General features: G+C 32.7%; 1 non-coding gene across 1 annotated transcript; it reads right to left on the minus strand.

Moving 5' to 3' along the window:
* Positions 1-10081: 10081 nt before the first annotated feature.
* On the minus strand, positions 10082-10188 carry LOC114424786. The gene has a single exon (XR_003669086.1). It is a non-coding gene; the product is annotated as a small nucleolar RNA R71 (small nucleolar RNA).
* Positions 10189-10528: the final 340 nt, after the last annotated feature.

The following is a 10528-nucleotide window of genomic DNA, read 5'->3' on the forward strand; positions in this document are numbered from 1 at the left end:
AAGGAACTCCAAGCTTGGGGCAACAAGGAAATTCATGGTTTGATTCATAGTTTATATGTTTGCTTAATCTCATAGTTAAGTTTTCCTAATGCTGATCTTGTTCCTAATTTGTTGTTAGTTAGGAGAATTTTGTTGCTTTCAATGAGGTCAGCAAAGATAGTGTATTAAAATATCGCCAAACATTTGAAAAGTACAACCAAGGAAAATTTCATAGTGTTTCTGAGCTTTCATCAGTTGTTGATACATCTTGTGGCACACCTGCTATTGACTTGATATACAATGACAGTGTCTGATCTTTACTTATGTGTTGACTTACATTTTAGATCCTCATAATTTTGCTATTAATATTAATAATAATAAATTATAGGGAAGAGAATTAACAGGACTAGCTGCACTTGAACCATCTAATGTTAATGACGCGACTGCTGATTTGGCTAAAGGACACAAAGATTTGATAATTATTACAAGAAATTTCTTATCTGAATTCCTTTTACCTAGCAAGAAGGTCCCTTTGGATCTTACTCTAAAAACCAGTATGCGGATTGTATCCTCCTCTTCTATGAATTGGGAAGTAATAAGTGCATAGGATGGACTAATGCATTGGCATCAAGCTTGGTAGGGATAGAATGCAATGGAATGAATTATAAAGCTTTTTACATTGGGATTCATAGTTTATATATTGAAAAGATGAGGTGTTTTAGGTTTCCTTGATGCTTTTATAGTTTTTATAAAGATCATTTGATTTTATGCTCAATGTTGATATAAAGTCTTATGAATTATTTACCAAATGTTGTTAAGCCAATTCAACTGGATTGTTGTCAATATTAGATGTACTGTCCGATAAAACATTTTAATCATAATAGTCCGTTTGAGCTATATGATGGGAGTCCAATTTAATGTTATTTCATAAATTCATAGTAAAAATATTGACATTTGATGTAATAATATGGGAGTTGATGGAACTAACGTATTTACCATGTATGTTGTATAGTATGACTGACAAATATTTTTCATGTTCTCAATATTTTTTATATTTGGATGAACTAGGTAACATATTGCTTATATAATTCATTTTTCTATCTTATCAAGTAGTAACCATGTTAATTTTTCATATTTCTATTGTAAAATCTATTTTGTCTATATATAGTTTGTGTTTGCATAGATGTTGATACCTTGAATGGGTAACCAGTCTCTTATGTTTATCTTTGTCTTATGTAGTTGCCACACCTATTTATGAGATTTATTTGTATTTTTCATTTCTTGCTTACTTTGGTGTCAAATCCTTGTTGTCCATTGTTATCTTTTTTCGAAGGTTATTTTGACTTCCAAATTTCACGATACATAGGTCACTTATGTGTGGTACCATGCCTCAGTTAACCTTTCAGCATAGTTATTTCACGAATCAAAATATGTGAGGTTTCGAGGGCTTTAAAGTTTTACATTCATGGATGTATCCTCAATCCATTTTACCACCTTTTCTAATTTTCATCTTGAGCTCATCAATATCAGATGGAGGTCTTCAAGCAATTTTTACCATTCCCATTTATGGTTTCTTCTTTGTACTTTTCCTTTCTCTATTTTCCATAAGCACTTTTCCCCATCTTTTCATGCAATAGAATTTGAGTTCTTAAGGAAAAGACAAGTAGCTTAGGAAGAATCCTTTCGAGACCTCTATTACATGCTTCGAAAGAACATTTGTGGTTTTTTTATGGTAATTACACAATACCTTCATTTTCTTTTGTCAGATAGTATTGTAATAATTATAAAAATATGTGTATATGATGCCTTTTTTGTATTGCATTTTCTATTCTTTTGGATTTTTATGTGTCTGCTTGTAAGATGCAATTTAATTTATTTCTACATAAAGATATCATGACAAAAAAAATACAATTTTTTTGTATTGATGTAGGTTCTTGTGGTATTATTGATGCAAACTTAATTTTACTATTATTTGAACCTTCCAACTTCATTATGCATCGATTTCTTCCTTTTGTTTTTTCTAGTTAGCATTGCTTAGTTTATGGTGATGGTCATTGGTGGCGACAGTTCTCGGAAATCCAAATGTTCATGCAATGCTTATATCTCTCAATCAACCCAAGGATTAAGATCATTGTTAAGAGAGCATGTAAGTTGAACTCATGTATTATGTGTAGCTTATTTATAGGTTATTAATAGTCTATTGTGAAATGTCAACAAAAAGAATTGCCCCTTTTTTTTTGTGTGTTGGGGGGTAAGGGAGGTGGTAATGTTTGCCTAAGGTTAAGGATGATATTTCATTTATGGTATATTTCTACTATCTAGGAAATTGTTAGTGAAAGTGTAGTAGGTATAAGGCATTTTATTTGTTTTCTCTTACTAGGTTTTTGTCAAAAGAGTAGTAGACTCATTGTAGTTGCCATTTGCCAACAATTTGTGTTCTTCAAGTAGATCAAGGCAAGAAGTATAACGAGTAACAACTCAACAAGGGTTGTACTTAATCTAAGACTTTGACTATCGAAATTTTTAACTTAATGAAATGTAATTTTCCATACAAGTATTCATGTTATTTTAAGGCTTTACTCTAGTCTGCTTGTTTTGTTGAGCTTCTTTATATTATTGTTGTTGTTTTTATTATAATATTTGTTTTGTAGATGATCTCTGAACTTAATTTTTGGTTGTATATCCTTTATTAGGATCTATGTTTCTCTGTGTCTCTTTGCCATTCAAAAGTGGAACATGTTTCAACTAAGGATCTAATTGAGTTGTTAGACATACAGAAGCAAAATTGGTTTTAGTCCCTATTTCAAAATGATATTTTTTTAAAAGATAATTATTATAAAAATTAACAACTTTTATTACGTGGTAAATAGTAAAAAAATATATACAATTTATTGGTAAAACATTTTAATTAAATTCTATTTTCATTCTTTAAAATAATTATTATGAAAATTAACAACTTTTAATTACATGGTAAATAAACATTAAAAAAACAACATCGGCTTCAAAAAGTTGTCTTAAAATGTATGCATTCTAAGACAGTTTTTCCAAAAATATTTTTACAAAGTAGACTTTCTAAAATAGACTTTCTAAGATAGTTTTCCCAAAAATCATCTTAGAATCCTCAATCGGTTTTTAGAAAAGTAGACTTTCTAAAATAGTTTTTAGGAAAATCGTCTTAGAATTCTTAATTGGTTTTTAGGAAAACCGTCTTAGAAAAATTATTTTTCCAAAAATCTTCTTAGAATGTCTACTTCCAAAAAATTTGAGGATTTCAAGACAGTTTTTGGGGAAAACTGTCTTAGAATCCTCAATTTTTTTTATTTTTTATTTAAAAAAAACATTTTAAGATGGTTTCTACACAAACCGATGTAGAAACGAAGTTTCTAAGTAAGGTTTGGAAATCGTCGTGGAAAGTCAACACTTTCCAGGATGGCGGCTTCAAAAACAGTTGAAAATCATCGTGAAAAGTGTCAAATAACCGATGTAGAAAACAATTTTTGTAGTAGTGACTTAGTATATTACCAATTTGAGTAGCATGCAAATTATTTAATAGGTGATTTTTTTTCAATGTTATCTTTAAAATAATTTTCCTATGATTAAGCTTAAATTATTTTATCATTAGTGTACTTAGATGTTGTCAGGGTCTTGACTACATGGTAATTTGTGAGAAATTATATGAAAGATGAAAGAGACATGAGAAAGTTGCAAGACTGTAAGTACAAATCATTCTAAGATGAAGTCTATAACTCAGGGGTACATGGGTGTGACACAATTTTGACCAACAATAACCTATTTTTGACTTGTTACATTTATAAAATAATCCCAATTGGCATTTTAGATTTGTACACTATCAATTTTTAATAATAATAAATAAGTCCCCCTAAATACTCCTCCCCATGCATTATGAAATTCATAGATGATGAGGTTTACCACCACCACCACCATCACTACTACTAGTACTGATAAGGAAGGAACTCAATGTGTTAATGGCATCCGCTATTTTGTGACTATTTAGAGAGTAGGTTCGATGTAGAAAGCGTTCAATATATATATTTTGACAAATGACGCCTTTTAAGTTATTTCTTTTTACAATTAAAAAATTAGCATAATCACAGTGCAATTTGCGGGAGTTTAATTATGATTAATGTGATTGTGGGACCATGGATACATGGATGTCGATGGATCTATGAAAATAACCAATGGTCTTCCAATAAAGGAGACATAAATCACATATATTATAGCTTGCTAATGAATACAAATCAAGATTCAAATCAGAACACAACAAACACACAACCTTCTTTAGAGTTGAAACTGTTCATAGAGAAAGTCTCAACAATACCAACGACAATGACTCCGACCAAGACTCAACAAATGAACCAAAGCGAAACTAAAATCCCACCTAGAGTTAGTGATTGAGTATTTGTAGTTTAATATTTTTCTATTCTTCTTAGCTCAATTGACATTTCTTTGACCCTTATTTTCTCACCTTAACTCATTTTTGGTCTATGGCAAAATGATTGAGATTAATTGAGAATTGTAGCTAAATTTTAGATTTTGTGCTTGCTTGACCTATCTGCTTGTGTAGAGCCTAAAGGACACTACAGAACTTCAAATGAAACATGTAAGTAGTCCCTGGAAAGCTGAGAAAATGATATTCAATTTTGTTACAAATAAGCTTTGTCCAATTCTGTCATTTCGAGGGTCAAATTGAGCTTCTAAGTTAGAGCCTTTGCACTTGAATAATTAGGCTACGAGTTTGGGCTTTATTTTGTGTAATTAGTTTAATTAGGTAGATTAGATGGGCCTAATCAAGGTATATCACTTCCTTCTAAGTAGTCACTCTATATATTAGTGGAAGTTAGTTAGTTCGTTACTTCATTTTGTAAAAAACAGAATTGGTTACTTGTTGTGCAAGTTTTCTCTTATCTTTATTTTCCTCTCAATTGTTCTTCATTCTTCTTCCTCTTTTCACTTTTATTCTTCCATTTTCTTGCACAAAATTTTGTGGCTTTTCCATTGGTGATGATCATGGAGGGCTAAACAATTAATCAATCCATGGACCCACTCCAAGCAAGGCTGAATTTAAGTTCTGGTTCAATATTTCTAATCTTTTGTGAATGTTCATCTTTCTCTTCAATCCTATTTTCGATTTTCATGATTATGATTATGCTTAGGATTGAAAATGGATTAGGTTATGGATTCATTTCCTAATTTCAAAATTTAATCACAAATTGTTTGAATGATTTTCCAATCTAATATGTGATCTCAAATAATTTAGAGATTGATTCGATTGAACTTTCTCCAATGCATTTGACTGAACTTTCACACTGAACATCATTCGTAGAAACTATGATAATTCAACTCTCATTGGTTTGATGAGTTTGATTGATGTTATTAAACTTGACTTGTATTCTGTTCTTTTTTGTTTTGTTTCTTCATCTCTATTTCTGTGTGTTTCCATATTCTCTTATAGTCGCTTACAAACTGTTCGATAAAATTTCCCCCTTGTTATTTATAAGTGAATGAATGTATGAACCAAATTGAATCATATTTTTGAGTTTGACCAAGGTTAATCTTGTGCTACAAAATTTCCTCGTTTTATTTGTTTTTGAATGATTCAACGGTCGTTATCAGTTAGTTAGCACGAGAAAGTTAGAGCCACGAACTAAACACCAAGATTTTTGACCCCTTGACATTCTCAACTTGATGTCACTTCAACCATAACTTGATGTTATTGTATAACTTATGTTGATGACTTCCATGTGATTTCTTGTTCTTGAATCGACATTGACTTTCTGTTAATTTTTAGGAATTTATTTTTTGTAGAACATCTCTCTCTCCCCCCTGTCTCTCTCTCTCTCTCTCTCTCTCTCTCTCTCTCTCTATATATATATATATATATATATATATATATATGATAAATTTTGTGTTGGAACTCAACACAAGATTTTTTCACAGAGGCAAAACATTAACAGAAAAACTCATGCATATGAGAAGATCCTTAAGCCTGAACCACATACATTACCTTTTGAGCCTAATCCCACTGTGTGTGTGATGTATGTCCACTTGAGTTATACATTTGGTTTATCTTGAGATACATATCCTTGAGAAAATTTCATGTGTGCATTGAATTGATTGAGTCAATTTGTAGGCTTTGTTCCTAAATCTAGATCATTTGTTGAAATATATCCCCTAGTTGTCCCCTTTAAGCTGAATTGATATTTTTTGTTACCCAATTGTGTTAAGAGTCTAATGCTTGTTACATGGTGACTTGAAAAATAGGGAGACATCACCGAATATTGATTTAGGTGGAGCAATGATTTGTCTTATGGTTCTTCTCATTCCGCAATAAAAAAATCTTAAAAGAAAGATAAGGCGGTAAAAAAGGTCTTAAAAAAATGTACTGAAAAGTTTTGTTAAATAAGCAGAAGGAGAAGCTTGGTTCCCAAAAGAATAAATTTTTGGATGTGTAAGTGCAAAAAATAACAGTTGTCCCCTTGGGTAGTGTGTCATTGAGTACAAGTTTTTTCTTAGAGCCTTTCTTTATCATGTTCCTTTAGTAACCACCTTTCATAGCCCCATTACACCTTGTGATGCCTCATTGTCTTGCATGTTAGAATTTTGCTTAGGTTGAGTTGATCAATACATAAAATGAATGCATGCTTCTTGAGTTGTGATACAAGTGCTTTGTCCTTTTCCTTAAAACAAAGAGAGGTGAGATGAGTGATCTATTGCTTTTTGTGGAATTGAACTTGTTGGTTGACATTAAAAGCCTAATGGAATTCTATGGGATTTATCTTATGAATGTGGTTTTTTGTTCTTGTCAACTATGTTTTGTTTTGTCTATAATAAATTGAGGGGTTCTTTGTAAATGGTTTCTTGATTTCATAGAAAGTTGTGTTAATCTCTAATTTAGAATAATTGCTTGAGGGTAAGCAATACTCAAGTATGGGGTGGTTGATAATTATTATTTGTCTACATTTAGACCCCAACTTTTGTCTCATTTTGTCTTGCTATTTTTACTTTATTTTGTTTATAAATGGGTATGTCTCGAGTGTGAACAGTTGATTAGAGAAGCTAATAAAGAGACAAGAGAACCAAAGGAGATAAAAAAAAGGGAGGGATTATGAGCATTTTATACTAAGCACAACCCATGCTGAACCTGTAGGTCATGCTGATCTAGCATGGCCTATGTTGAATCAGCGTTCCAAATCCTCGTAGAAGGTCATGCTCGATCACCCAGCACAGCCCATGGCCTCCACCTTACAGTATAATTTCAATAGTATAAATAGAGTAGGGAAATAATTTTTTAGGTTATGCTTTATTTTATTTTTTGAACAACAAGAGCTTTTGAGAGGAGAATTGCACCAGGAACAATTGGGGTCCAAATCTATAAAGGTTTTAAACCTTTTTTATTTTAATGCAATATGGTATGTTGTTTAGCTATTATATGACCATGTTTGGCTTACAAAAATATCGAGTATTAGTAAGGGAACTTTACCTCGCTAATTTTTTTTAATCCGTCGCAAACGAGATCTGCGAGGGAGGGATTAGTAAGGGATATATCCTTGATGTGCCATTATTTTCTCCTATTTCTTAACCCTTTTTGAACCATTTTAAGTACTGATTAATTTTATTTGTCAAATTAATTAGACAATTTTATAATTTGGGCCCATTCAGCTAATTTGATGTTTTTAATCTAATTTCAAGAATTAATGAAGCATTGGGCTTGAATCCAGAATTGAGCTCGGACTTAAAGAGGGCAGACTATTTTATTCTACAAGATTTTATCTTATCTACACTTTATCTTATCTAGATATTATTTAGATTTGATCTCATCTAGATATTATTTCATCTAGATCTTATCTTATCTTATCTTATCTAGATTTGATTTAATTTTATTTATGGGCTTGGATTTAAAACAGATTTGTAAGCTTTGGGGCTGGAAAACTATATAACAGCACCAAGGTTCTAGTTTAGGTCCTCCTCACCTCTCTCTCCTATTTTCGTTTTTTTAGTTTTAGGCTTTTTCTTTGAGACATTTTTTCGTTTTGCAATTCTAGTAGCAATAAAATTTCGTTCTTCAATTTATAAGTTTGTTATCTATTGATTAATGGAAGGCTAAGTCCCCAGCGTTGTTTTCTCTTGAGGATCAAGCGCAGTTCTCTTTGAGGTTCTATTATTACTGTTAAATTCTGTTCAGTTTTTCCTCTTCACTAATTACTCTAAATTTGTTGCTATTAATTCATGCATGCTTAGTGCTTGATTAATTGTCTCTGCGCTTAATTTACGTTCATGCTTAATGATCGTTTATGAGTAATTTATGTATGTGTTGCTTAATCACAAAATGAATGCCTTATGTTGAATTTCACTTAGTAATTTAATTTAGGGTTGGATTAAGTGGTTGAACTGATAAAGGATAAATTCTCGCAACCTAGGATAAGAGACTTGCTTGTGAATCAAGGGAAAGCAACGCATTTTAATTCTAATATTTTTCTAATTCTATTTTACTCGTTATTTAATTTACAAAAGCAAACAACCCCCCCCCCCCCAATTTGTTACTATTTCCTACTATTTGTTATGAACATTTGGTTTATCATTGCTTGTTGGGAAACGACCTTGGATCACTTCCTAGTTACTACATTTTAATGTTTATTTGATTCGAGTACGGGCTCGATCAAATTTGGTGCCGTTGCCGGGGAGCAGTGTCCAAAGGTTCATAATAGCTAGTGTCGTGTTAGTGTTTAATTATTGTGTTCGTGTTTAATTCTTGTGTTAGTGTTAGTGTTGTGTTAGTGTGTGTGTTAGTTAGTGTTTTTTAGTGTCTTGGTATTTTGTTTAGTTGTGTTCTGTTTTAGTTTTTCTGTTAAGCGCTTCCCCTGTTTTAGTTTTGGGTGTTTTGCTATGAATAGTGTTTTGCGATGGATTTTGCGACCACTTTTGCTTGCGGCAAAATAGAGTAGTAGTGGAAATCATGTAGCGACGGATTTTAGCGACCACCCTTGCTGAATTAATTAGGATTTTTTGTTTTGGTAGCTAGAGTTGTTATTTTTGGCTGAATTTTTTTGTGGTCACTTCTTTTGATCCATATTTTGTGGGAAAAATAGTTGGAGCCCTTAGTATGGTCAGATTTGAAAGTTCCAAAAGAGTAGCAAATTTGATTTTTGTCAAAACTTCAAACGGCCATAACTTTTGCTCCGGGTATCAGAATGACTATTATTAAATATGTATTTGGGGTAGAAAAAAAATTCCCATGATGTGGAAGCCTGCCATAGGCTGGCTAAGGGTCTCCTTCTTCCAAAAATTGCAATTCTGTCAAAAGTTTTTTATTTTCCAAGTATTATTCTCTTATTTTTCTTAACTTATCATTTTTAGCTTATATAGTTAGACTTCGAATTTTCATTTGAAATTTTTTGTGCTATCTTCTCATCATATTATAAGGTTTCTCAAAAAATTTCAAGTCATTTGGATATCATTTAATGGTAGCAGTAGTTCAAACCTACACTGTTACTTGCATAAGAAGGCAACTAGTTTTGCATGCTGAATGTAGTGTATGACTAGAGGCAATCCATTTGACTTACAACCCTTTGATCTTGAGATAGATAGGGCATTTCATAGATTAGTTAGACAACATTTAGTACCTTTTGAGCATCCTGAGCATTCTGTTATTAGTGATTTTGAGCATTACAGTTTTGAACATTCTGATTTTGCACATTCTGAGAATATGGCACAACCTCCACCCCGTGAGAGGACTCTAAGGGAAATGGCTGCACCTGATTTCACCTACGAAAGCTTGTGCATCCAATACCCTGATGAGGATGTCCCATATGTTCTTAAAACTGGACTGATCCATTTGTTTCCAAAGTTTCATGGCCTTGTAGGTGAAGACCTACACAAGCATCTGAAAGAATTCCATATTGTCTACTCCACCATGAAACCAGCAGATGTCCAGGAAGATCACATATTTCTGAAGGCCTTTCCACATTCTTTAGAGGGAGTGGCAAAGGACTGGCTATATTACCTTACTCCAAGGTCCATCACGAGCTGGGATGACCTCAAGAGAGTATTCTTAGAAAAAAATTTCCCTGCTTACAGGACCACGACCATCAAAAAGGATATTTCAGGCATTAGGCAGCTCAGTGGAGAGAGCCTATATGAATACTGGGAGAGATTTAAAAAATTATGTGCTAGTTGCCCTCACCACCAGATTTCTGAGCAGCTTCTCCTCCAATATTTTTATGAAGGACTCAACAACATGGAGAGAAGTATGATAGATGCTGCCAGTGGTGGAGCCCTTGGAGACATGACCCCTGCTGAAGCCAGAAATTTAATTGAGAAGATGGCTTCAAACTCCGAGCAATTTAGTGCCAGAAGTGATGCTATTGTCATTAGAGGAGTGCATGAAGTAGCCATGAATTCATCAGGTGAGACTAAGAAGCTTGAAGGTAAACTAGATGTCTTGGTTAACCTGGTAACCCAACTGGCCATGAATAAAAAATCTGCACCTGTCGCCAGACTCTGTGGTTTATGCTCCTCTGCTGACCACCAC

This window comes from Glycine soja, chromosome 8 (assembly GCF_004193775.1).
Source record: "Glycine soja cultivar W05 chromosome 8, ASM419377v2, whole genome shotgun sequence".
Classification (NCBI taxonomy): Eukaryota; Viridiplantae; Streptophyta; class Magnoliopsida; order Fabales; family Fabaceae; genus Glycine; species Glycine soja.